At 56.4% G+C, this 27,304-nt stretch overlaps 3 long non-coding RNA genes across 5 annotated transcripts in view; all 3 read left to right on the forward strand.

The window, feature by feature from the left end:
* Nucleotides 1-3,231: 3,231 nt before the first annotated feature.
* Nucleotides 3,232-27,304, forward strand: part of LOC137448823 (uncharacterized) — a 36,705-nt gene continuing 12,632 nt past the window's right edge. For all 3 annotated transcript variants that reach the window (XR_010989225.1, XR_010989226.1, XR_010989227.1), the window contains exons 1-4: nucleotides 3,232-3,441; nucleotides 3,535-3,613; nucleotides 19,788-19,949; nucleotides 20,043-20,121. This is a non-coding gene — a long non-coding RNA (uncharacterized lncRNA). The remainder of the gene's footprint in view (nucleotides 3,442-3,534; nucleotides 3,614-19,787; nucleotides 19,950-20,042; nucleotides 20,122-27,304) is intronic.
* Nucleotides 4,574-8,758, forward strand: LOC137448824 (uncharacterized). Its single transcript, XR_010989228.1, has 3 exons — nucleotides 4,574-4,999; nucleotides 5,600-5,701; nucleotides 7,931-8,758. It is a non-coding gene; the product is annotated as an uncharacterized lncRNA (long non-coding RNA).
* LOC137448825 (uncharacterized) lies at nucleotides 11,796-15,919 on the forward strand. Its single transcript, XR_010989229.1, has 3 exons — nucleotides 11,796-12,160; nucleotides 12,761-12,862; nucleotides 15,092-15,919. It is a non-coding gene; the product is annotated as an uncharacterized lncRNA (long non-coding RNA).

Consider the following 27,304-nt stretch of genomic DNA (forward strand, 5'->3'; position numbering starts at 1 on the left):
CCCCTCAGAGTCCTTCCACAGCCTCCCCATACCTCCCAGTACCATCCAGTAACCCTCCGTACCCCACTGAGCACCTCCCAATTCCCTCCCAGAGCCCTTTACAGCGTCCCAGTCCCTCCCAGTCCGTCCCAGTCCTTTTCCACTATGTCCCCTCTCAGTCTCTCCCAGTCCATTCCCACTATGTCCCCTCCCTGTCCCTCCAAGTCCCCTCCCACACTGTCCCACTCCCTTCCCAGTCCCCTCCCAGTCCCTCCCTGTTTATTCCTGTCCCTCCCAGTACCTCCCAATCCCTTCTAGTCCTATCCCAGTATGGGAGGAGACCAGTAGGAACCAGGAGGCACTGGGAGACATACCTGGACCAGGTGGAGGCATTGCTGGAGCCCTGGGACACAACTGGAAGCAGTGGGAACCCAACTGGGAGCACTAGGGGTCACTGGGAGGAACTGGGAGAGACCTGGGAGAGCACTGGGAGTATCTCCACATGACCCCCAGTGCCCCCCTGAGCCCCTCCAGACCGCCCCAAAGTCTTTCCACAGTCTCAGATTTCTTCCCAGTGCCATTCAGAGCCCTTCCCAGTACCTCTCAGTTAACCCTTCGAATTCCCCAGTGCCCCCCCATTCCCCCCAGAGCCCTTAACAGCCACCCTGTCCTTCCCAGTACTGTCCTGAGCCCTTTCCAGTACCCTCCCAGTCCTTTTCCAATTCCCTCCCTGATCCATCCCACTCCATCCCAGTCCCTTCCCAATGCCCTCCCTGTCCCTTCCCAGTCCATTCCAACTCTTTTACCTTCCCATTCCCTTCTTAGTTCTCTCCCAATCCCCTCCCACTGGCTCCCCACTCCCCTCCCAGTCCTGTCGCAGTGCACTCCCAGTCCTTCCCAGTCTCTCCCAGTTCCCTCCCATTCCCATCCCAGTACACACAGTTGCTCCCTGTCCTTTCCCACTCCCATCCCAGTCTCTACCCAGTGCCCCCCCAGTCCATCCCAGCCCCTCCCAGTCCATCCCAGTTCCTCCTATTCCATCCCAGTCCTTTCACAATCCCCAACCAGTCCTTTCCCCATCCCTTTCCAGTCCTCTCCCAGTTATACCTGCACTACCTGGCAAGAGCCCTGGTGGACAATTGGAAGCAGTAGCATCCCCACTGGGAGACAACTGGGAAATAACTGGGAGCACTGGGAGCATGACCCAGGAATTCCCAGTACCCCCCTCAGCCCCCCATTTCCCTCCCACAGCCCTTTACAGCCTCCCAGTCCATTCCCACTATGTCCCCTCCCTGTCCCCCCAAGTCCCCTCCCACACTGTCCCACTCCCTTCCCCATCTCCTCCCAGTCCCTCCCTGTTTATTCCAGTACCTCCCAATCCCTTCTAGTCCTATCCCAGTATGGGAGGAGACCAGTAGGGACCAGGAGGCACTGGGAGACATACCTGGACCAGGTGGAGGCATTGCTGGAGCCCTGGGACACAACTGGAAGCAGCAGGAACCCAACTGGGAGGACTAGGGGTCACTGGGAGGAACTGGGAGACAACTGGGAGAGCAGTGGGAGCACTGTGAGTATCTCCTCATAACCCCAAGTGCTCAACCCTGTGTGTAATGGCCGCAGTGCAGCCGTGCCGCGGCGTGTGCCGCCCCGGGGGAGCTAATTTCTGCAGCCTAACTGCGCCGAATGCTCGAAAATTCTTAAGGGAAGAGCGGAGAGCTTGACTCGAGTGTCGCTATGGATCCGGCGCCTGCGCCCTAGCCCGGCTCTGCTGGCGCCACAGGGGCAGCGTTCCGGTGGTCGCTATGGATCCGGCGCCTGCGCCCTAGCCCGGCTGTGCTCGCGCCAGGGGGGCAGCGTCCCGGTGGTCGCTATGGAAAAAAAATCCATCTGAAAAAAGAAGTAGCAGAGAAGGAAAGCTGAAGCTGCAAAGATTGCAGTCCCCTCAGTTCTGGTTGTAGCCGGGTGGGGGTTGGTCTCTTCTCCCAGGCAAGCAGCACCAGAACAAGAGGACACAGTCTCAAGCTGTGCCAGGGGAGGTTTAGGCTGGATGTTAGGAAGAGGCTTACAGCTTGGCCAAAGAATCTTCCGATCCCTGTCTTCTGGTCGTGACCAGCAGCGTGCACGGGTGGCCAAGAAGGCCACTGGCAACCTGGCCAATATCAGGATCAGAGTGGCCAGCAGGAGCAGGGAGGTCATTCTGCCCCTGCACTTGGCACTGGTTAGGGCACACCTTGAGTCCCGTGTCCAGTTCTGGGCCCCTCCGTTTAAGCAAGACGTTGAGTTGCTGGAAGGTGTCCGGAGAAGGGCAACAAAGCTGGGGAGGGGTTTGGAGCACAGGCCTGTGAGGAGAGGCTGAGGGAGCTGGGGTTGCTTAGCCTGGAGAAGAGGAGGCTCAGGGGAGACCTTCTTGCTTTCTACGACTCCCTGAAGGGAGGTTGTAGCCAGGTGGGGGTTGGTCTCTTCTTCCAGGCAAGCAGCACCAGAACAAGAGGACACAGTCTCAAGCTGTGCCAGGGGAGGTTTAGGCTAGAGGTTAGGAAGAGGTTCTGCACAGAGAGAGTGATTGCCCATTGGAATGGGCTGCCCAGGGAGGTGGTGGAGTCACCATCTTTGGAGGTGTTCAGGAGGAGACTGGATAGGGTGCTTGGTTGCATGGTTTAGTTGATTAGGTGGTGTTGGATGATAGCTTGGACACGATGATCTTGAAGGTCTCTTCCAACCTGGTCCATTCCATCCCATTCCAATCAACTAAACCATGGCACTGAGTGCCTCATCCAGTCTCTTTCTAAACACTCCCAGTGATGGTGACTCCACCACCTCCCTGGGCAGCACATTCCAAAGGCCAATCTCTCTTTCAACCTGCTCTATTCTATTCTATGAAGACCTTCTTCCTAACATCCTGGTTTCATTGGTGAGAGCAACAGACTTGGTTGCTGCCACCCGCTGCTAAGGGGTCTGAGTGGCCCCCAAATGGGGTTTGGAGGCAGGTAAAGGTTTCTTTTGGCGTGTGAAGGGGTTTTGTGGGCATCTAGAAGGGGTGTGGAGCCCCCTGAAAGGGTCTGGGATAGTGTCAGGGGGTTCTGGGCTGGTCTACCAGCGGGTCTGGGGACATTAGAAGCGTCTGGGGGTACCTAAAATGGAGCTGGGCGTATGAGATGGGGGGTTTGGGTGCCTCCAAAGGGGTTTTGTGGGCATCTAAGTTGGGGAATCTGGGGGGGTCCTGAAGGAGTTGGGGGGTTCTCGTCAAGCTATGAGCAGACACACAGAGAGATGTTAACGGACTTTCTTTGATCATTCCAGGTCTGGTGTGCTGGGACTGGCAGGATCTTCCTGAGCTGTCCACGTACAGTTTCTGTCGACACTCTTCAGCTCGTACATCCGGTTTGCTGACAGAGGGTGTGGGGTTTGTGGGGCCCGGCAGCGAGAGCTTTCCAAAGAGGAGCTCTTCAGGGCAGCTCCAAGGTTAGGTTTGGATTCTCCTGGAGTCGCACACAGAACGACTCTCACGATTCCAGTGGTCTAATTTCATAGCTGCATTTTCATCTCTCTGCCTAGGTGACAGGACGACCTCACTAATGAAGAGAGATAGCCTGAGCTCTGCAGGAACCTTGAACCCAAGCAGCCAGTGCCTTCTGTGAGTACAAGCTGTCCTTGCTCAACGTGGAAGTAGTTGAGAGCTGAAGCCAGACCACACCATAATTCCCTCAGCTTCCTCTTCTGCAGATTAAACAGTCCCAGTTCCCTCAGCCACTCCTCATAAGACTTGTTATCCAGACCCCTCACCAGCTTTGTGGCCCTTCTCTGGACTCACTCTCTCACAAGGGGTGTCCTGGGGAACACCACTTGTGCCCGGCCGGCCACCGGCTGGGTTTAACTCTGTTCCCCACCGCTCTTGGGGCCCGGCCATCCATCCTGTTCTGCTGTCCAGCAGTCCCTTTGAAAAAAAATCCATCTGAAAAAAGAAGTAGCAGAGAAGGAAAGCTGAAGCTGCAAAGACTGCAGTCCCCTCAGTTCTGGTTGTAGCCAGGTGGGGGTTGGTCTCTTCTCCCAGGCAAGCAGCACCAGAGCAAGAGGACACAGTCTCAAGCTGTGCCAGGGGAGGTTTAGGCTGGATGTTAGGAAGAAGGTCTTCATAGAATAGAATAGAGCAGGTTGAAAGAGAGATTGGCCTTTGGAATGTGCTGCTCAGTGAGGTGGTGCCCAGGGAGTCACCATCACTGGAAGTGTTTAGAAAGAGACTGGATGAGGCACTCAGTGCCATGGTTTAGTTGATTAGATGGTGTTGGAATGGAATGGTATGGAATGGAACGGAATAGAAAAGAATAGACCAGACCGAGTTGGAAGAGACCTTCAAGATCATCGTGTCCAACCTATCATCCAACACCACCTAATCAACTAAACCATGCAACCAAGCACCCTATCCAGTCTCCTCCTGAACACCTCCAAAGATGGTGACTCCACCACCTCCCTGGGCAGCCCATTCCAATGGGCCATCACTCTCTCTGTGCAGAACCTCTTCCTAACCTCTAGCCTAAACCTCCCCTGGTGCAGCCTGAGACTGTGTCCTCTTGCTGGGCCCGGTGATGATCAAAGTTCTTTTCCAACCTGCTTACTCCTGTTTGGGTTTATTCTCCTGCATGAATTGTCAGTTCAAAGCACTCGAGAGAAATGATGTGATGGCTGTGCTGCAAAGCATCAGACTGGGGACCGAAAGACAACCTCCTGTGGATCGATGTACCGGGATATTCCAGGAACCTCTGTGCTGCCATAGACCTGGACTTAAACTCGTTCCAGATGCCGCGGTGTGTTCCACATGACAATCGCACTCGGCACGTGAAGAGTGGCCAAGAGACTTCCCTTGTTTCCTTTGTGGAAGGCTTTTGTTTGTCCCCCGGCCCCGGGGGCCGTGTTCCTCTCGGGCAGGCTGCGGACGAGGCTGCCCTCGGCAGCAGGCGTGCCGCAAGCGGAGCGGCGAAGCTGTGTTCCTGGCAGTTCTCTCTCCGCCTGGATCAGGACAAAGGTACCGGCTGACAAGGACTTGCACTGACACAGGGTCAGAGAGCTGAGAGCACCAAAGGGTTTAATTGGTGAGAGCAACAGACTTGGTTGCTGCCACCCGCTGCTAAGGGGTCTGAGTGGGCCCCAAATGGGGTTTGGAGGCAGGTAAAGGTTTCTTTTGGCGTGTGAAGGGGTTTTGTGGGCATCTAGAAGGGGTGTGGAGCCCCCTGAAAGGGTCTGGGATAGTGTCAGGGGGTTCTGGGCTGGTCCACCAGCGGGTCTGGGGACATTAGAAGCGTCTGGGGGTACCTAAAACGGAGCTGGGCGTATCAGATGGGGGGTTTGGGTGCCTCCAAAGGGGTTTTGTGGGCATCTAAGTTGGGGAATCTGGGGGGGTCCTGAAGGAGTTGGGGGGTTCTCAGTGAGGTTTTGGAGTCTCTATGGAGTGCCTGCAGTCTCCTGGAGTGCCTGTGCTTGAAACCCCCCAGAGGCCGCGCAGAGTGGTGCTCACAGTAGCTCTGCAAGCCTGCCATGGGCTCAGGAGGCTGTGCAGCGGTTAAACCTTTTCTTTTGCTCAAGCACAATCTTTCTGAATTCTTTTCTTGGATTTTTTTTTTCCCAGGGTGATGTGAAACTGTCTGATTTTGGGCTAAGCACAGCTGTTCAGAAGTCTCAGAGACCTGAGCTCTACAGGAACCTTGAACCCAAGCAGCCAGTGCCTTCTGTGAGTACAAGCTGTCCTTGTTCAACGTGGAACTAGTTGAGAGCTGAAGCCAGACCACACCATAATTCCCTTAGCTTCCTCTTCTGCAGATTAAACAGTCCCAGTTCCTTCAGCCACTCCTCATAAGACTTGTTATCCAGACCCCTCACCAGCTTTGTGGCCCTTCTCTGGACTCACTCTCTCACAAGGGGTGTCCTGGGGAACACCACTTGTGCCCGGCCGGCCACCGGCTGGGTTTAACTCTGTTCCCCACCGCTCTTGGGGCCTGGCCATCCATCCTGTTCTGCTGTCCAGCAGTCCCTTTGAAAAAAAATCCATCTGAAAAAAGAAGTAGCAGAGAAGGAAAGCTGAAGCTGCAAAGACTGCAGTCCCCTCAGTTCTTGTGGTACCCTCTGTGAGATCCTAAGCCACCTGAACTGAGCCGGTCAGGCAGCCAAGCTAGTGCAGCAGTGTCTTCTGGAGAGTTGATAGGAGCCAGTTCTATGGGGTTTGTTGAAGTGAGTGGCCAGTCGTTCTACATGAACAATTGTCTTAGTGCTAGCAAGTAGGAGGCTCTGAAGTGTGGTACTTTGAAAGCTCCATTCATACTTGCCCTTCAGGAGGAGCCAGCTCTTTCATTGAAGGATCTTCCTGAGGTGTCCAAGTACAATTTCTGTTGACACTTTTCAGCTCTTACATCCAGGTTGCTGACAGAGGATGTTGGGTTTGTGGGCCCTGGCAGCGACAGTTTTCCAAAGAGGAGCTCTAAGGCCAGCTGCAAGGTTAGGTTTGGATTCTCCAGGGGTGCCTGTGCTTGAAAGCCCCCCAGAGGCCGTGCAGAGTGGTGCTCGCAGTAGCTCTGTGCAAGTCTGCCATGGGCTCAGGAGGCCAGTGTCTAGAGAGAGGGAGAGGGAAGGACAGAGACACTTCTAAGACAGTTTTAAAGAAATAATTATGAGAAGAGGCAAATTAATTCTGGGGACTCATGTGATATATCTGTTTAAGAGAAAAAAAAATGAAGGAGGTTTCTGACCATAACCAGGCTGACAAAGCACAGTAATGTGGTTTCCTATGGGATTCAACTCCTCCTGCATTGCACAGGACACTTCAACAGCTGTCCTGACAAGCTCTAAGTAATGAACTTAATCCACCCTGTGCAAGCAATGGGGCAAAAGATTACAAAATCCATGTATGCAATTGAGATGTGTTACGTTGGGACGCCCAGGATACACCTCATCAAGCTCTCCTAGTTTTTAGACGCAAGATGGAAGAAGGAAGGGGGAAGACAGAGCAGAAGGTCTATTTAAATATGAAACTCCTAGGCTGAAAGAAAAGAAAAACATTTTAAAGACCACTCAGTGAGACTCTGTCACCAGCATAGCTAATCACAGAATCACTGAGTGTTAGGGGTTGGAAGGGACCCCAAAATAGCATCCGGTCCAACCCCTGTGCCAGTGCAGGATCACCTGGGGCAGGTTTTGAATGTCTCCAGAGACTCCACTAACTCTCTGGGCAGCCTGCTCATGGGCTCTGGCACACACAGTGAAAAGGTTTTCCCTTCTGTTCCTGTGGAACTTCCTCCTTTTATTCGTCGGACACAGCGAAGCCGCTGGGTCGTGTTGCTGCGGCAAGGTGACCCACCCTGTAGTTCAGGGCCTGGGTCTGTGCCTTCATGGCAGCCTGTTCCCTTGGCACCCTGTCAGCTTAACAGCCCTGTACTTGGGGTCTGTGTGACGAGTTGTGGAGCCCTCCATTCCCCCTTCTGTCCCCAGCAGCAGCCCAAGGTCCCTGTAAGCAGGGCTGGGGAGGCTGCTTTAGGCAGCTAACAGGAACCAACCTTGCCTGGCCCTTAGGGGGCTGAGGTCAGTCCCTGGGCTCCTGAAGAGGTGGTGTTGCGCTGCTGCCAGGAGGGCCGGCCCGTAGGTGGGGCACGGGCCAGAGCCTGTGGCTCTCTGTGGGGCTTTTTGGGAGTGCTGCTGAGGCCTCACTCTGTCCTGTTGGCATCCTTTGTCAGGGTAGCCAGATCCTAGGCCTGATGTCTATCGTTAGCTCAATTGCAGAATTTCCTCGTCTGCTGTTCCTGTCCGTAAATTTTTGCCAGTGCTTCTGTAATAAAAAGGTTTTTATTTCTCCTGTAACTTGCAAGCTGGTGACCTCCTTAGGAGCACCACTGTGTTGTTCACAAAGTTCTTTGCTGTTGCAAAGCTGGGAGAAGTGTGAGGTTCAGCTGATGAAGTTTCTCTCTTTTAGAAGTGTCTGCTCAGCTGTCCTCTTCCTGGATCTCGGAGCTTTGTCTCTCCCTGTTTGCGGTGCCCCGACAAGGACTTGTGCCGACACATCCTCGGGAAGCTGAAACCACCAAAGGGTTTAATGGGTTTGAGACAAAATTCACCCAACTCATTCTGCGGTGGTGTACGGGAAAGAGTCGGTAGGGGAAGCCGCAGGACAGCCTGCAGCAAAGCTCAGGACTTGTTCCCTCGCCTCTTCCTTCTGCGCGTGTCCTCGTCGGCCGCCTGTAAGCGAGACGCTTCGCCAGCTGGCTTGTTTGAATTCAGTAAAGTTATGGCATGGAAGTTATCTGGTAGGAGTCGTTGCTAAACAGATGTAGTTGAAGCTTTGTATCTTCCGTTCTCTCTACTAGTTATTCTAATCTTGCCCTGTTGGTTTAGCCCATCAGTTTTCATGTTCTCTTCATCTATTAGTAGCAGAAGAAAGGGCCCCTTGATTCCAGTATTTCTTGCTGTAGTTCAGAGGTAGAGTTGGCTTTCCCTCTGACCTTTTATACTTTTACTTTGTGTTAAGTGGAACCCAAAACTGAATAGGATACTTTGTGTAAAGCTTGAGCAGCCCTTAACTTTCGAATTATTATACTGCATGCACTACTGCTTTGCAACATTCACAGGACTGTGGTGGTGTCAGATAGTTCACTTGCATTTAGTTCCTCAGGGGCCAGGCCTTCCTTTGGGCTGATAGTCTTGGCCAAAGCTGCAATGTTCAGTCCTTGCTGTGAAAGGCAGGAGGTGCTGGCTGGGCAGTTTGCTTTATTTTGTGCCTTTTTGGGGGTGAATCAAAGGGAGTGGGGGGATTGTGGGTGGGCTGGTTCTGCCACGTGGGGCAGGGGGCTGCTGCAGCAGAGGAGCAGGTGAGCGAGGGCTGGGGGCCCCCCCCTAAAGTGCTGAAAATTCTCCGAGGGGACCACACTATCTTTAAAAGTGTAAGTACTGGGGTGAGGCGAGGCGGAGGCAAACCTCTGGTTTGCAGCTGGAGAGGGAGGGCTTGGAGTGACTGGTGCGTAAGAAAGCTTTGGAAACGACCCCTGTCTGCCCTCTCTGCTTCTAAAAGGCTTTTAGCATTGGAAAATAAAACCCACGTGGGGGCCCGGCTGCTGCCCACGCCCAGGGAGGTGCTCAGCGCTGCCACCCGGTGTGTAACGGCCGGCAGTGCAGCCGTGCCGTGGCGTGTGTCGCCCCGGGGGAGCTCAATGCTGCCACCCGGTGTGTACTGGCCGGCAGTGCAGCCGTGCCGCGGCGTGTGCCGCCCCGGGGGAGCTAATTTCTGCAGCCTAACTGCGCTGAATGCTCGAAAATTCATAGGGGGAGAGCGGAGAGCTTGACTCGAGCGTCGCTATGGATCCGGCGCCTGCGCCCTAGCCCGGATCTGCTTCCCAGTCGCTTCCAGTTCTCTGCCAGTCCTTTGGTGGGGGGAAACTGTTGGGACCGGGAGGGCACCGGGAGGAGGCCATTACTGTGTAGTTTGGTAATACCGACGGCTGCAGCTGGTGCTGAGCTAAACAGAATGATCACAGAAGGCTTTTGCTCTGAAGCCAGAGCTGCCTGCTGGCGGAACGAACGTTTTTCTGACAGCTCTTGGAGGAACATTTCTGTACAGGTGTTCCCCAGGGCTCCTCAGCTGCTCAGAACTCAACGTGTTGTCTTGGAGGGGAATAAAACCCAATGGAAAGCTGAGAGTGAGGTGACAACGCAGGCACCGCCCCCCCCGGCGTGGCACCGCCCCCCCAGCGTGGCACCGCCCCCTCAGCGTGGCACCGCCCCCCTCCAGCGTGTCACCGCCTCCCCCAGCGTGGCACCGCCCCCCCAGCGTGTCACCGCCCCTCCCAGCGTGTCACCGCCCCCCCAGCGTGTCACGGCCACCCTCCAGCGTGTCACCGCCCCCCTCCAGCGTGTCACCGCCCCCCTCCAGCGTGTCACCGCCCCCCTCCAGCGTGTCACCGCCTCCCCCAGCGTGGCACCGCCCCCCTCCAGCGTGTCACCGCCCCTCCCAGCGTGTCACCGCCCCCCTCCAGCGTGTCACCGCCCCCCTCCAGCGTGTCACCGCCCCCCCAGCGTGTCACCGCCCCCCTCCAGCGTGTCACCGCCCCCCTCCAGCGTGTCACCGCCCCCCTCCAGCGTGTCACCGCCCCCCCAGCGTGTCACCGCCCCCCCAGCGTGTCACCGCCCCCCCAGCGTGTCACCGCCCCCCCAGCGTGTCACCGCCCCCCCAGCGTGTCACCGCCCCCCCAGCGTGTCACCGCCCCCCCAGCGTGGCACCGCCCCCGCCCAGCGTGTCACCACCCCCCTCCAGCGTGTCACCGCCCCCCAGCCTGAACCCCACCCCCCAGCATGGCACCGCCCTCAACAACATGGCGCCAGATGCTTTCAGGGTTGTGGCTGGTAGAGGTTGCAGCTCTTCTGCTGTGTCCCAGGTCAGTGCCAGTCTCTGCTGCTTTGTGGGGCTTCTCTATAGCAGCCGCTGGAGGTGCGCGGGGCTTGGGGGGGTGGCCACCGGCGGGGCAGCGCGGGGCTTTTGGGGGGGGGGGGGGGGGCGTGTCCGGGCTTGACCGGTGGGGCTCTGCGGGGGTGGCGGCTGCTGCCTCAACCGTACCCAGAGGCCCCGTGGGAGCTCAATGCTGCCACCCTGTGTGTAATGGCCGGCAGTGCAGCCGTGCCGCGGCGTGTGCCGCCCCGTGGGAGCTCAATGCTGCCACCCTGTGTGTAATGGCCGGCAGTGCAGCCGTGCCGCGGCGTGTGCCGCCCCGGGGGAGCTCAATGCTGCCACCCGGTGTGTAATGGCCGGCAGTGCAGCCGTACCGCGGCGTATAGCGCCCCGTGGGAGCTCAGTGCTCAACCCTGTGTGTAATGGCCGCAGTGCAGCCGTGCCGCGGCGTGTGCCGCCCCGGGGGAGCTAATTTCTGCAGCCTAACTGCGCCGAATGCTCGAAAATTCTTAAGGGAAGAGCGGAGAGCTTGACTCGAGTGTCGCTATGGATCCGGCGCCTGCGCCCTAGCCCGGCTCTGCTGGCGCCAGGGGGGCAGCGTCCCGGTGGTCGCTATGGATCCGGCGCCTGCGCCCTAGCCCGGCTGTGCTCGCGCCAGGGGGGCAGCGTCCCGGTGGTCGCTATGGAAAAAAAATCCATCTGAAAAAAGAAGTAGCAGAGAAGGAAAGCTGAAGCTGCAAAGATTGCAGTCCCCTCAGTTCTGGTTGTAGCCGGGTGGGGGTTGGTCTCTTCTCCCAGGCAAGCAGCACCAGAACAAGAGGACACAGTCTCAAGCTGTGCCAGGGGAGGTTTAGGCTGGATGTTAGGAAGAAGGTCTTCATAGAATAGAATAGAGCAGGTTGAAAGAGAGATTGGCCTTTGGAATGTGCTGCTCAGTGAGGTGGTGCCCAGGGAGTCACCATCACTGGAAGTGTTTAGAAAGAGACTGGATGAGGCACTCAGTGCCATGGTTTAGTTGATTAGATGGTGTTGGAATGGAATGGTATGGAATGGAACGGAATAGAAAAGAATAGACCAGACCGAGTTGGAAGAGACCTTCAAGATCATCGTGTCCAACCTATCATCCAACACCACCTAATCAACTAAACCATGCAACCAAGCACCCTATCCAGTCTCCTCCTGAACACCTCCAAAGATGGTGACTCCACCACCTCCCTGGGCAGCCCATTCCAATGGGCCATCACTCTCTCTGTGCAGAACCTCTTCCTAACCTCTAGCCTAAACCTCCCCTGGTGCAGCCTGAGACTGTGTCCTCTTGCTGGGCCCGGTGATGATCAAAGTTCTTTTCCAACCTGCTTACTCCTGTTTGGGTTTATTCTCCTGTATGAATTGTCAGTTCAAAGCACTCGAGAGAAATGATGTGATGGCTGTGCTGCAAAGCATCAGACTGGGGACCGAAAGACAACCTCCTGTGGATCGATGTACCGGGATATTCCAGGAACCTCTGTGCTGCCATAGACCTGGACTTAAACTCGTTCCAGATGCCGCGGTGTGTTCCACATGACAATCGCACTCGGCACGTGAAGAGTGGCCAAGAGACTTCCCTTGTTTCCTTTGTGGAAGGCTTTTGTTTGTCCCCCGGCCCCGGGGGCCGTGTTCCTCTCGGGCAGGCTGCGGACGAGGCTGCCCTCGGCAGCAGGCGTGCCGCAAGCGGAGCGGCGAAGCTGTGTTCCTGGCAGTTCTCTCTCCGCCTGGATCAGGACAAAGGTACCGGCTGACAAGGACTTGCACTGACACAGGGTCAGAGAGCTGAGAGCACCAAAGGGTTTAATTGGTGAGAGCAACAGACTTGGTTGCTGCCACCCGCTGCTAAGGGGTCTGAGTGGGCCCCAAATGGGGTTTGGAGGCAGGTAAAGGTTTCTTTTGGCGTGTGAAGGGGTTTTGTGGGCATCTAGAAGGGGTGTGGAGCCCCCTGAAAGGGTCTGGGATAGTGTCAGGGGGTTCTGGGCTGGTCCACCAGCGGGTCTGGGGACATTAGAAGCGTCTGGGGGTACCTAAAACGGAGCTGGGCGTATCAGATGGGGGGTTTGGGTGCCTCCAAAGGGGTTTTGTGGGCATCTAAGTTGGGGAATCTGGGGGGGTCCTGAAGGAGTTGGGGGGTTCTCAGTGAGGTTTTGGAGTCTCTATGGAGTGCCTGCAGTCTCCTGGAGTGCCTGTGCTTGAAACCCCCCAGAGGCCGCGCAGAGTGGTGCTCACAGTAGCTCTGCAAGCCTGCCATGGGCTCAGGAGGCTGTGCAGCGGTTAAACCTTTTCTTTTGCTCAAGCACAATCTTTCTGAATTCTTTTCTTGGATTTTTTTTTTCCCAGGGTGATGTGAAACTGTCTGATTTTGGGCTAAGCACAGCTGTTCAGAAGTCTCAGAGACCTGAGCTCTACAGGAACCTTGAACCCAAGCAGCCAGTGCCTTCTGTGAGTACAAGCTGTCCTTGTTCAACGTGGAACTAGTTGAGAGCTGAAGCCAGACCACACCATAATTCCCTTAGCTTCCTCTTCTGCAGATTAAACAGTCCCAGTTCCTTCAGCCACTCCTCATAAGACTTGTTATCCAGACCCCTCACCAGCTTTGTGGCCCTTCTCTGGACTCACTCTCTCACAAGGGGTGTCCTGGGGAACACCACTTGTGCCCGGCCGGCCACCGGCTGGGTTTAACTCTGTTCCCCACCGCTCTTGGGGCCTGGCCATCCATCCTGTTCTGCTGTCCAGCAGTCCCTTTGAAAAAAAATCCATCTGAAAAAAGAAGTAGCAGAGAAGGAAAGCTGAAGCTGCAAAGACTGCAGTCCCCTCAGTTCTTGTGGTACCCTCTGTGAGATCCTAAGCCACCTGAACTGAGCCGGTCAGGCAGCCAAGCTAGTGCAGCAGTGTCTTCTGGAGAGTTGATAGGAGCCAGTTCTATGGGGTTTGTTGAAGTGAGTGGCCAGTCGTTCTACATGAACAATTGTCTTAGTGCTAGCAAGTAGGAGGCTCTGAAGTGTGGTACTTTGAAAGCTCCATTCATACTTGCCCTTCAGGAGGAGCCAGCTCTTTCATTGAAGGATCTTCCTGAGGTGTCCAAGTACAATTTCTGTTGACACTTTTCAGCTCTTACATCCAGGTTGCTGACAGAGGATGTTGGGTTTGTGGGCCCTGGCAGCGACAGTTTTCCAAAGAGGAGCTCTAAGGCCAGCTGCAAGGTTAGGTTTGGATTCTCCAGGGGTGCCTGTGCTTGAAAGCCCCCCAGAGGCCGTGCAGAGTGGTGCTCGCAGTAGCTCTGTGCAAGTCTGCCATGGGCTCAGGAGGCCAGTGTCTAGAGAGAGGGAGAGGGAAGGACAGAGACACTTCTAAGACAGTTTTAAAGAAATAATTATGAGAAGAGGCAAATTAATTCTGGGGACTCATGTGATATATCTGTTTAAGAGAAAAAAAAATGAAGGAGGTTTCTGACCATAACCAGGCTGACAAAGCACAGTAATGTGGTTTCCTATGGGATTCAACTCCTCCTGCATTGCACAGGACACTTCAACAGCTGTCCTGACAAGCTCTAAGTAATGAACTTAATCCACCCTGTGCAAGCAATGGGGCAAAAGATTACAAAATCCATGTATGCAATTGAGATGTGTTACGTTGGGACGCCCAGGATACACCTCATCAAGCTCTCCTAGTTTTTAGACGCAAGATGGAAGAAGGAAGGGGGAAGACAGAGCAGAAGGTCTATTTAAATATGAAACTCCTAGGCTGAAAGAAAAGAAAAACATTTTAAAGACCACTCAGTGAGACTCTGTCACCAGCATAGCTAATCACAGAATCACTGAGTGTTAGGGGTTGGAAGGGACCCCAAAATAGCATCCGGTCCAACCCCTGTGCCAGTGCAGGATCACCTGGGGCAGGTTTTGAATGTCTCCAGAGACTCCACTAACTCTCTGGGCAGCCTGCTCATGGGCTCTGGCACACACAGTGAAAAGGTTTTCCCTTCTGTTCCTGTGGAACTTCCTCCTTTTATTCGTCGGACACAGCGAAGCCGCTGGGTCGTGTTGCTGCGGCAAGGTGACCCACCCTGTAGTTCAGGGCCTGGGTCTGTGCCTTCATGGCAGCCTGTTCCCTTGGCACCCTGTCAGCTTAACAGCCCTGTACTTGGGGTCTGTGTGACGAGTTGTGGAGCCCTCCATTCCCCCTTCTGTCCCCAGCAGCAGCCCAAGGTCCCTGTAAGCAGGGCTGGGGAGGCTGCTTTAGGCAGCTAACAGGAACCAACCTTGCCTGGCCCTTAGGGGGCTGAGGTCAGTCCCTGGGCTCCTGAAGAGGTGGTGTTGCGCTGCTGCCAGGAGGGCCGGCCCGTAGGTGGGGCACGGGCCAGAGCCTGTGGCTCTCTGTGGGGCTTTTTGGGAGTGCTGCTGAGGCCTCACTCTGTCCTGTTGGCATCCTTTGTCAGGGTAGCCAGATCCTAGGCCTGATGTCTATCGTTAGCTCAATTGCAGAATTTCCTCGTCTGCTGTTCCTGTCCGTAAATTTTTGCCAGTGCTTCTGTAATAAAAAGGTTTTTATTTCTCCTGTAACTTGCAAGCTGGTGACCTCCTTAGGAGCACCACTGTGTTGTTCACAAAGTTCTTTGCTGTTGCAAAGCTGGGAGAAGTGTGAGGTTCAGCTGATGAAGTTTCTCTCTTTTAGAAGTGTCTGCTCAGCTGTCCTCTTCCTGGATCTCGGAGCTTTGTCTCTCCCTGTTTGCGGTGCCCCGACAAGGACTTGTGCCGACACATCCTCGGGAAGCTGAAACCACCAAAGGGTTTAATGGGTTTGAGACAAAATTCACCCAACTCATTCTGCGGTGGTGTACGGGAAAGAGTCGGTAGGGGAAGCCGCAGGACAGCCTGCAGCAAAGCTCAGGACTTGTTCCCTCGCCTCTTCCTTCTGCGCGTGTCCTCGTCGGCCGCCTGTAAGCGAGACGCTTCGCCAGCTGGCTTGTTTGAATTCAGTAAAGTTATGGCATGGAAGTTATCTGGTAGGAGTCGTTGCTAAACAGATGTAGTTGAAGCTTTGTATCTTCCGTTCTCTCTACTAGTTATTCTAATCTTGCCCTGTTGGTTTAGCCCATCAGTTTTCATGTTCTCTTCATCTATTAGTAGCAGAAGAAAGGGCCCCTTGATTCCAGTATTTCTTGCTGTAGTTCAGAGGTAGAGTTGGCTTTCCCTCTGACCTTTTATACTTTTACTTTGTGTTAAGTGGAACCCAAAACTGAATAGGATACTTTGTGTAAAGCTTGAGCAGCCCTTAACTTTCGAATTATTATACTGCATGCACTACTGCTTTGCAACATTCACAGGACTGTGGTGGTGTCAGATAGTTCACTTGCATTTAGTTCCTCAGGGGCCAGGCCTTCCTTTGGGCTGATAGTCTTGGCCAAAGCTGCAATGTTCAGTCCTTGCTGTGAAAGGCAGGAGGTGCTGGCTGGGCAGTTTGCTTTATTTTGTGCCTTTTTGGGGGTGAATCAAAGGGAGTGGGGGGATTGTGGGTGGGCTGGTTCTGCCACGTGGGGCAGGGGGCTGCTGCAGCAGAGGAGCAGGTGAGCGAGGGCTGGGGGCCCCCCCCTAAAGTGCTGAAAATTCTCCGAGGGGACCACACTATCTTTAAAAGTGTAAGTACTGGGGTGAGGCGAGGCGGAGGCAAACCTCTGGTTTGCAGCTGGAGAGGGAGGGCTTGGAGTGACTGGTGCGTAAGAAAGCTTTGGAAACGACCCCTGTCTGCCCTCTCTGCTTCTAAAAGGCTTTTAGCATTGGAAAATAAAACCCACGTGGGGGCCCGGCTGCTGCCCACGCCCAGGGAGGTGCTCAGCGCTGCCACCCGGTGTGTAACGGCCGGCAGTGCAGCCGTGCCGTGGCGTGTGTCGCCCCGGGGGAGCTCAATGCTGCCACCCGGTGTGTACTGGCCGGCAGTGCAGCCGTGCCGCGGCGTGTGCCGCCCCGGGGGAGCTAATTTCTGCAGCCTAACTGCGCTGAATGCTCGAAAATTCTTAGGGGGAGAGCGGAGAGCTTGACTCGAGCGTCGCTATGGATCCGGCGCCTGCGCCCTAGCCCGGATCTGCTTCCCAGTCGCTTCCAGTTCTCTGCCAGTCCTTTGGTGGGGGGAAACTGTTGGGACCGGGAGGGCACCGGGAGGAGGCCATTACTGTGTAGTTTGGTAATACCGACGGCTGCAGCTGGTGCTGAGCTAAACAGAATGATCACAGAAGGCTTTTGCTCTGAAGCCAGAGCTGCCTGCTGGCGGAACGAACGTTTTTCTGACAGCTCTTGGAGGAACATTTCTGTACAGGTGTTCCCCAGGGCTCCTCAGCTGCTCAGAACTCAACGTGTTGTCTTGGAGGGGAATAAAACCCAATGGAAAGCTGAGAGTGAGGTGACAACGCAGGCACCGCCCCCCCCGGCGTGGCACCGCCCCCCCAGCGTGGCACCGCCCCCTCAGCGTGGCACCGCCCCCCTCCAGCGTGTCACCGCCTCCCCCAGCGTGGCACCGCCCCCCCAGCGTGTCACCGCCCCTCCCAGCGTGTCACCGCCCCCCCAGCGTGTCACGGCCACCCTCCAGCGTGTCACCGCCCCCCTCCAGCGTGTCACCGCCCCCCTCCAGCGTGTCACCGCCCCCCTCCAGCGTGTCACCGCCTCCCCCAGCGTGGCACCGCCCCCCCCAGCGTGTCACCGCCCCTCCCAGCGTGTCACCGCCCACCCAGCGTGTCACCGCCCCCCTCCAGCGTGTCACCGCCCCCCTCCAGCGTGTCACCGCCCCCCCAGCGTGTCACCGCCCCCCTCCAGCGTGTCACCGCCCCTCCCAGCGTGTCACCGCCCACCCAGCGTGTCACCGCCCCCCTCCAGCGTGTCACCGCCCCCCCCAGCGTGTCACCGCCCCCCTCCAGCGTGTCACCGCCCCCCCAGCGTGTCACCGCCCCCCTCCAGCGTGTCACCGCCCCCCTCCAGCGTGTCACCGCCCCCCTCCAGCGTGTCACCGCCCCCCCAGCGTGTCACCGCCCCCCCCAGCGTGTCACCGCCCCCCCAGCGTGTCACCGCCCCCCCCAGCGTGTCACCGCCCCCCCAGCGTGGCACCGCCCCCGCCCAGCGTGTCACCACCCCCCTCCAGCGTGTCACCGCCCCCCAGCCTGAACCCCACCCCCCAGCATGGCACCGCCCTCAACAACATGGCGCCAGATGCTTTCAGGGTTGTGGCTGGTAGAGGTTGCAGCTCTTCTGCTGTGTCCCAGGTCAGTGCCAGTCTCTGCTGCTTTGTGGGGCTTCTCTATAGCAGCCGCTGGAGGTGCGCGGGGCTTGGGGGGGTGGCCACCGGCGGGGCAGCGCGGGGCTTTTGGGGGGGGGGGGGGGGCGTGTCCGGGCTTGACCGGTGGGGCTCTGCGGGGGTGGCGGCTGCTGCCTCAACCGTACCCAGAGGCCCCGTGGGAGCTCAATGCTGCCACCCTGTGTGTAATGGCCGGCAGTGCAGCCGTGCCGCGGCGTGTGCCGCCCCGTGGGAGCTCAATGCTGCCACCCTGTGTGTAATGGCCGGCAGTGCAGCCGTGCCGCGGCGTGTGCCGCCCCGGGGGAGCTCAATGCTGCCACCCGGTGTGTAATGGCCGGCAGTGCAGCCGTACCGCGGCGTATAGCGCCCCGTGGGAGCTCAGTGCTCAACCCTGTGTGTAATGGCCGCAGTGCAGCCGTGCCGCGGCGTGTGCCGCCCCGTGGGAGCTAATTTCTGCAGCCTAACTGCGCCGAATGCTCGAAAATTCTTAAGGGAAGAGCGGAGAGCTTGACTCGAGTGTCGCTATGGATCCGGCGCCTGCGCCCTAGCCCGGCTCTGCTGGCGCCAGGGGGGCAGCGTCCCGGTGGTCGCTATGGATCCGGCGCCTGCGCCCTAGCCCGGCTGTGCTCGCGCCAGGGGGGCAGCGTCCCGGTGGTCGCTATGGAAAAAAAATCCATCTGAAAAAAGAAGTAGCAGAGAAGGAAAGCTGAAGCTGCAAAGATTGCAGTCCCCTCAGTTCTGGTTGTAGCCGGGTGGGGGTTGGTCTCTTCTCCCAGGCAAGCAGCACCAGAACAAGAGGACACAGTCTCAAGCTGTGCCGGGGAGGTTTAGGCTGGATGTTAGGAAGAGGCTTACAGCTTGGCCAAAGAATCTTCCGATCCCTGTCTTCTGGTCGTGACCAGCAGCGTGCACGGGTGGCCAAGAAGGCCACTGGCAACCTGGCCAATATCAGGATCAGAGTGGCCAGCAGGAGCAGGGAGGTCATTCTGCCCCTGCACTTGGCACTGGTTAGGGCACACCTTGAGTCCCGTGTCCAGTTCTGGGCCCCTCCGTTTAAGCAAGACGTTGAGTTGCTGGAAGGTGTCCGGAGAAGGGCAACAAAGCTGGGGAGGGGTTTGGAGCACAGGCCTGTGAGGAGAGGCTGAGGGAGCTGGGGTTGCTTAGCCTGGAGAAGAGGAGGCTCAGGGGAGACCTTCTTGCTTTCTACGACTCCCTGAAGGGAGGTTGTAGCCAGGTGGGGGTTGGTCTCTTCTTCCAGGCAAGCAGCACCAGAACAAGAGGACACAGTCTCAAGCTGTGCCAGGGGAGGTTTAGGCTAGAGGTTAGGAAGAGGTTCTGCACAGAGAGAGTGATTGCCCATTGGAATGGGCTGCCCAGGGAGGTGGTGGAGTCACCATCTTTGGAGGTGTTCAGGAGGAGACTGGATAGGGTGCTTGGTTGCATGGTTTAGTTGATTAGGTGGTGTTGGATGATAGCTTGGACACGATGATCTTGAAGGTCTCTTCCAACCTGGTCCATTCCATCCCATTCCAATCAACTAAACCATGGCACTGAGTGCCTCATCCAGTCTCTTTCTAAACACTCCCAGTGATGGTGACTCCACCACCTCCCTGGGCAGCACATTCCAAAGGCCAATCTCTCTTTCAACCTGCTCTATTCTATTCTATGAAGACCTTCTTCCTAACATCCTGGTTTCATTGGTGAGAGCAACAGACTTGGTTGCTGCCACCCGCTGCTAAGGGGTCTGAGTGGCCCCCAAATGGGGTTTGGAGGCAGGTAAAGGTTTCTTTTGGCGTGTGAAGGGGTTTTGTGGGCATCTAGAAGGGGTGTGGAGCCCCCTGAAAGGGTCTGGGATAGTGTCAGGGGGTTCTGGGCTGGTCTACCAGCGGGTCTGGGGACATTAGAAGCGTCTGGGGGTACCTAAAATGGAGCTGGGCGTATGAGATGGGGGGTTTGGGTGCCTCCAAAGGGGTTTTGTGGGCATCTAAGTTGGGGAATCTGGGGGGGTCCTGAAGGAGTTGGGGGGTTCTCGTCAAGCTATGAGCAGACACACAGAGAGATGTTAACGGACTTTCTTTGATCATTCCAGGTCTGGTGTGCTGGGACTGGCAGGATCTTCCTGAGCTGTCCACGTACAGTTTCTGTCGACACTCTTCAGCTCGTACATCCGGTTTGCTGACAGAGGGTGTGGGGTTTGTGGGGCCCGGCAGCGAGAGCTTTCCAAAGAGGAGCTCTTCAGGGCAGCTCCAAGGTTAGGTTTGGATTCTCCTGGAGTCGCACACAGAACGACTCTCACGATTCCAGTGGTCTAATTTCATAGCTGCATTTTCATCTCTCTGCCTAGGTGACAGGACGACCTCACTAATGAAGAGAGATAGCCTGAGCTCTGCAGGAACCTTGAACCCAAGCAGCCAGTGCCTTCTGTGAGTACAAGCTGTCCTTGCTCAACGTGGAAGTAGTTGAGAGCTGAAGCCAGACCACACCATAATTCCCTCAGCTTCCTCTTCTGCAGATTAAACAGTCCCAGTTCCCTCAGCCACTCCTCATAAGACTTGTTATCCAGACCCCTCACCAGCTTTGTGGCCCTTCTCTGGACTCACTCTCTCACAAGGGGTGTCCTGGGGAACACCACTTGTGCCCGGCCGGCCACCGGCTGGGTTTAACTCTGTTCCCCACCGCTCTTGGGGCCCGGCCATCCATCCTGTTCTGCTGTCCAGCAGTCCCTTTGAAAAAAAATCCATCTGAAAAAAGAAGTAGCAGAGAAGGAAAGCTGAAGCTGCAAAGACTGCAGTCCCCTCAGTTCTGGTTGTAGCCAGGTGGGGGTTGGTCTCTTCTCCCAGGCAAGCAGCACCAGAGCAAGAGGACACAGTCTCAAGCTGTGCCAGGGGAGGTTTAGGCTGGATGTTAGGAAGAAGGTCTTCATAGAATAGAATAGAGCAGGTTGAAAGAGAGATTGGCCTTTGGAATGTGCTGCTCAGTGAGGTGGTGCCCAGGGAGTCACCATCACTGGAAGTGTTTAGAAAGAGACTGGATGAGGCACTCAGTGCCATGGTTTAGTTGATTAGATGGTGTTGGAATGGAATGGTATGGAATGGAACGGAATAGAAAAGAATAGACCAGACCGAGTTGGAAGAGACCTTCAAGATCATCGTGTCCAACCTATCATCCAACACCACCTAATCAACTAAACCATGCAACCAAGCACCCTATCCAGTCTCCTCCTGAACACCTCCAAAGATGGTGACTCCACCACCTCCCTGGGCAGCCCATTCCAATGGGCCATCACTCTCTCTGTGCAGAACCTCTTCCTAACCTCTAGCCTAAACCTCCCCTGGTGCAGCCTGAGACTGTGTCCTCTTGCTGGGCCCGGTGATGATCAAAGTTCTTTTCCAACCTGCTTACTCCTGTTTGGGTTTATTCTCCTGTATGAATTGTCAGTTCAAAGCACTCGAGAGAAATGATGTGATGGCTGTGCTGCAAAGCATCAGACTGGGGACCGAAAGACAACCTCCTGTGGATCGATGTACCGGGATATTCCAGGAACCTCTGTGCTGCCATAGACCTGGACTTAAACTCGTTCCAGATGCCGCGGTGTGTTCCACATGACAATCGCACTCGGCACGTGAAGAGTGGCCAAGAGACTTCCCTTGTTTCCTTTGTGGAAGGCTTTTGTTTGTCCCCCGGCCCCGGGGGCCGTGTTCCTCTCGGGCAGGCTGCGGACGAGGCTGCCCTCGGCAGCAGGCGTGCCGCAAGCGGAGCGGCGAAGCTGTGTTCCTGGCAGTTCTCTCTCCGCCTGGATCAGGACAAAGGTACCGGCTGACAAGGACTTGCACTGACACAGGGTCAGAGAGCTGAGAGCACCAAAGGGTTTAATTGGTGAGAGCAACAGACGTGGTTGCTGCCACCCGCTGCTAAGGGGTCTGAGTGGGCCCCAAATGGGGTTTGGAGGCAGGTAAAGGTTTCTTTTGGCGTGTGAAGGGGTTTTGTGGGCATCTAGAAGGGGTGTGGAGCCCCCTGAAAGGGTCTGGGATAGTGTCAGGGGGTTCTGGGCTGGTCCACCAGCGGGTCTGGGGACATTAGAAGCGTCTGGGGGTACCTAAAACGGAGCTGGGCGTATCAGATGGGGGGTTTGGGTGCCTCCAAAGGGGTTTTGTGGGCATCTAAGTTGGGGAATCTGGGGGGGTCCTGAAGGAGTTGGGGGGTTCTCAGTGAGGTTTTGGAGTCTCTATGGAGTGCCTGCAGTCTCCTGGAGTGCCTGTGCTTGAAACCCCCCAGAGGCCGCGCAGAGTGGTGCTCACAGTAGCTCTGCAAGCCTGCCATGGGCTCAGGAGGCTGTGCAGCGGTTAAACCTTTTCTTTTGCTCAAGCACAATCTTTCTGAATTCTTTTCTTGGATTTTTTTTTTCCCAGGGTGATGTGAAACTGTCTGATTTTGGGCTAAGCACAGCTGTTCAGAAGTCTCAGAGACCTGAGCTCTACAGGAACCTTGAACCCAAGCAGCCAGTGCCTTCTGTGAGTACAAGCTGTCCTTGTTCAACGTGGAACTAGTTGAGAGCTGAAGCCAGACCACACCATAATTCCCTTAGCTTCCTCTTCTGCAGATTAAACAGTCCCAGTTCCTTCAGCCACTCCTCATAAGACTTGTTATCCAGACCCCTCACCAGCTTTGTGGCCCTTCTCTGGACTCACTCTCTCACAAGGGGTGTCCTGGGGAACACCACTTGTGCCCGGCCGGCCACCGGCTGGGTTTAACTCTGTTCCCCACCGCTCTTGGGGCCTGGCCATCCATCCTGTTCTGCTGTCCAGCAGTCCCTTTGAAAAAAAATCCATCTGAAAAAAGAAGTAGCAGAGAAGGAAAGCTGAAGCTGCAAAGACTGCAGTCCCCTCAGTTCTTGTGGTACCCTCTGTGAGATCCTAAGCCACCTGAACTGAGCCGGTCAGGCAGCCAAGCTAGTGCAGCAGTGTCTTCTGGAGAGTTGATAGGAGCCAGTTCTATGGGGTTTGTTGAAGTGAGTGGCCAGTCGTTCTACATGAACAATTGTCTTAGTGCTAGCAAGTAGGAGGCTCTGAAGTGTGGTACTTTGAAAGCTCCATTCATACTTGCCCTTCAGGAGGAGCCAGCTCTTTCATTGAAGGATCTTCCTGAGGTGTCCAAGTACAATTTCTGTTGACACTTTTCAGCTCTTACATCCAGGTTGCTGACAGAGGATGTTGGGTTTGTGGGCCCTGGCAGCGACAGTTTTCCAAAGAGGAGCTCTAAGGCCAGCTGCAAGGTTAGGTTTGGATTCTCCAGGGGTGCCTGTGCTTGAAAGCCCCCCAGAGGCCGTGCAGAGTGGTGCTCGCAGTAGCTCTGTGCAAGTCTGCCATGGGCTCAGGAGGCCAGTGTCTAGAGAGAGGGAGAGGGAAGGACAGAGACACTTCTAAGACAGTTTTAAAGAAATAATTATGAGAAGAGGCAAATTAATTCTGGGGACTCATGTGATATATCTGTTTAAGAGAAAAAAAAATGAAGGAGGTTTCTGACCATAACCAGGCTGACAAAGCACAGTAATGTGGTTTCCTATGGGATTCAACTCCTCCTGCATTGCACAGGACACTTCAACAGCTGTCCTGACAAGCTCTAAGTAATGAACTTAATCCACCCTGTGCAAGCAATGGGGCAAAAGATTACAAAATCCATGTATGCAATTGAGATGTGTTACGTTGGGACGCCCAGGATACACCTCATCAAGCTCTCCTAGTTTTTAGACGCAAGATGGAAGAAGGAAGGGGGAAGACAGAGCAGAAGGTCTATTTAAATATGAAACTCCTAGGCTGAAAGAAAAGAAAAACATTTTAAAGACCACTCAGTGAGACTCTGTCACCAGCATAGCTAATCACAGAATCACTGAGTGTTAGGGGTTGGAAGGGACCCCAAAATAGCATCCGGTCCAACCCCTGTGCCAGTGCAGGATCACCTGGGGCAGGTTTTGAATGTCTCCAGAGACTCCACTAACTCTCTGGGCAGCCTGCTCATGGGCTCTGGCACACACAGTGAAAAGGTTTTCCCTTCTGTTCCTGTGGAACTTCCTCCTTTTATTCGTCGGACACAGCGAAGCCGCTGGGTCGTGTTGCTGCGGCAAGGTGACCCACCCTGTAGTTCAGGGCCTGGGTCTGTGCCTTCATGGCAGCCTGTTCCCTTGGCACCCTGTCAGCTTAACAGCCCTGTACTTGGGGTCTGTGTGACGAGTTGTGGAGCCCTCCATTCCCCCTTCTGTCCCCAGCAGCAGCCCAAGGTCCCTGTAAGCAGGGCTGGGGAGGCTGCTTTAGGCAGCTAACAGGAACCAACCTTGCCTGGCCCTTAGGGGGCTGAGGTCAGTCCCTGGGCTCCTGAAGAGGTGGTGTTGCGCTGCTGCCAGGAGGGCCGGCCCGTAGGTGGGGCACGGGCCAGAGCCTGTGGCTCTCTGTGGGGCTTTTTGGGAGTGCTGCTGAGGCCTCACTCTGTCCTGTTGGCATCCTTTGTCAGGGTAGCCAGATCCTAGGCCTGATGTCTATCGTTAGCTCAATTGCAGAATTTCCTCGTCTGCTGTTCCTGTCCGTAAATTTTTGCCAGTGCTTCTGTAATAAAAAGGTTTTTATTTCTCCTGTAACTTGCAAGCTGGTGACCTCCTTAGGAGCACCACTGTGTTGTTCACAAAGTTCTTTGCTGTTGCAAAGCTGGGAGAAGTGTGAGGTTCAGCTGATGAAGTTTCTCTCTTTTAGAAGTGTCTGCTCAGCTGTCCTCTTCCTGGATCTCGGAGCTTTGTCTCTCCCTGTTTGCGGTGCCCCGACAAGGACTTGTGCCGACACATCCTCGGGAAGCTGAAACCACCAAAGGGTTTAATGGGTTTGAGACAAAATTCACCCAACTCATTCTGCGGTGGTGTACGGGAAAGAGTCGGTAGGGGAAGCCGCAGGACAGCCTGCAGCAAAGCTCAGGACTTGTTCCCTCGCCTCTTCCTTCTGCGCGTGTCCTCGTCGGCCGCCTGTAAGCGAGACGCTTCGCCAGCTGGCTTGTTTGAATTCAGTAAAGTTATGGCATGGAAGTTATCTGGTAGGAGTCGTTGCTAAACAGATGTAGTTGAAGCTTTGTATCTTCCGTTCTCTCTACTAGTTATTCTAATCTTGCCCTGTTGGTTTAGCCCATCAGTTTTCATGTTCTCTTCATCTATTAGTAGCAGAAGAAAGGGCCCCTTGATTCCAGTATTTCTTGCTGTAGTTCAGAGGTAGAGTTGGCTTTCCCTCTGACCTTTTATACTTTTACTTTGTGTTAAGTGGAACCCAAAACTGAATAGGATACTTTGTGTAAAGCTTGAGCAGCCCTTAACTTTCGAATTATTATACTGCATGCACTACTGCTTTGCAACATTCACAGGACTGTGGTGGTGTCAGATAGTTCACTTGCATTTAGTTCCTCAGGGGCCAGGCCTTCCTTTGGGCTGATAGTCTTGGCCAAAGCTGCAATGTTCAGTCCTTGCTGTGAAAGGCAGGAGGTGCTGGCTGGGCAGTTTGCTTTATTTTGTGCCTTTTTGGGGGTGAATCAAAGGGAGTGGGGGGATTGTGGGTGGGCTGGTTCTGCCACGTGGGGCAGGGGGCTGCTGCAGCAGAGGAGCAGGTGAGCGAGGGCTGGGGGCCCCCCCCTAAAGTGCTGAAAATTCTCCGAGGGGACCACACTATCTTTAAAAGTGTAAGTACTGGGGTGAGGCGAGGCGGAGGCAAACCTCTGGTTTGCAGCTGGAGAGGGAGGGCTTGGAGTGACTGGTGCGTAAGAAAGCTTTGGAAACGACCCCTGTCTGCCCTCTCTGCTTCTAAAAGGCTTTTAGCATTGGAAAATAAAACCCACGTGGGGGCCCGGCTGCTGCCCACGCCCAGGGAGGTGCTCAGCGCTGCCACCCGGTGTGTAACGGCCGGCAGTGCAGCCGTGCCGTGGCGTGTGTCGCCCCGGGGGAGCTCAATGCTGCCACCCGGTGTGTACTGGCCGGCAGTGCAGCCGTGCCGCGGCGTGTGCCGCCCCGGGGGAGCTAATTTCTGCAGCCTAACTGCGCTGAATGCTCGAAAATTCTTAGGGGGAGAGCGGAGAGCTTGACTCGAGCGTCGCTATGGATCCGGCGCCTGCGCCCTAGCCCGGATCTGCTTCCCAGTCGCTTCCAGTTCTCTGCCAGTCCTTTGGTGGGGGGAAACTGTTGGGACCGGGAGGGCACCGGGAGGAGGCCATTACTGTGTAGTTTGGTAATACCGACGGCTGCAGCTGGTGCTGAGCTAAACAGAATGATCACAGAAGGCTTTTGCTCTGAAGCCAGAGCTGCCTGCTGGCGGAACGAACGTTTTTCTGACAGCTCTTGGAGGAACATTTCTGTACAGGTGTTCCCCAGGGCTCCTCAGCTGCTCAGAACTCAACGTGTTGTCTTGGAGGGGAATAAAACCCAATGGAAAGCTGAGAGTGAGGTGACAACGCAGGCACCGCCCCCCCGGCGTGGCACCGCCCCCCCAGCGTGGCACCGCCCCCTCAGCGTGGCACCGCCCCCCTCCAGCGTGTCACCGCCTCCCCCAGCGTGGCACCGCCCCCCCAGCGTGTCACCGCCCCTCCCAGCGTGTCACCGCCCCCCCAGCGTGTCACGGCCACCCTCCAGCGTGTCACCGCCCCCCCTCCAGCGTGTCACCGCCCCCCTCCAGCGTGTCACCGCCCCCCTCCAGCGTGTCACCGCCTCCCCCAGCGTGGCACCGCCCCCCCAGCGTGTCACCGCCCCTCCCAGCGTGTCACCGCCCACCCAGCGTGTCACCGCCCCCCTCCAGCGTGTCACCGCCCCCCTCCAGCGTGTCACCGCCCCCCCAGCGTGTCACCGCCCCCCTCCAGCGTGTCACCGCCCCTCCCAGCGTGTCACCGCCCACCCAGCGTGTCACCGCCCCCCTCCAGCGTGTCACCGCCCCCCTCCAGCGTGTCACCGCCCCCCCAGCGTGTCACCGCCCCCCCTCCAGCGTGTCACCGCCCCCCCAGCGTGTCACCGCCCCCCCTCCAGCGTGTCACCGCCCCCCTCCAGCGTGTCACCGCCCCCCTCCAGCGTGTCACCGCCCCCCCAGCGTGTCACCGCCCCCCCCAGCGTGACACCGCCCCCCCCAGCGTGTCACCGCCCCCCTCCAGCGTGTCACCGCCCCCCCAGCGTGTCACCGCCCCCCTCCAGCGTGTCACCGCCCCCCTCCAGCGTGTCACCGCCCCCCTCCAGCGTGTCACCGCCCCCCCAGCGTGTCACCGCCCCCCCAGCGTGGCACCGCCCCCCCCAGCGTGGCACCGCCCCCGCCCAGCGTGTCACCACCCCCCCTCCAGCGTGTCACCGCCCCCCAGCCTGAACCCCACCCCCCAGCATGGCACCGCCCTCAACAACATGGCGCCAGATGCTTTCAGGGTTGTGGCTGGTAGAGGTTGCAGCTCTTCTGCTGTGTCCCAGGTCAGTGCCAGTCTCTGCTGCTTTGTGGGGCTTCTCTATAGCAGCCGCTGGAGGTGCGCGGGGCTTGGGGGGGTGGCCACCGGCGGGGCAGCGCGGGGCTTTTGGGGGGGGGGGGGGGGGCGTGTCCGGGCTTGACCGGTGGGGCT

Source organism: Melanerpes formicivorus, unplaced genomic scaffold (genome assembly GCF_026170545.1).
Source record: "Melanerpes formicivorus ecotype bairdi unplaced genomic scaffold, bMelFor1.0.p_v2 SCAF_26, whole genome shotgun sequence".
In the NCBI taxonomy this organism is placed as follows: Eukaryota; Metazoa; Chordata; class Aves; order Piciformes; family Picidae; genus Melanerpes; species Melanerpes formicivorus.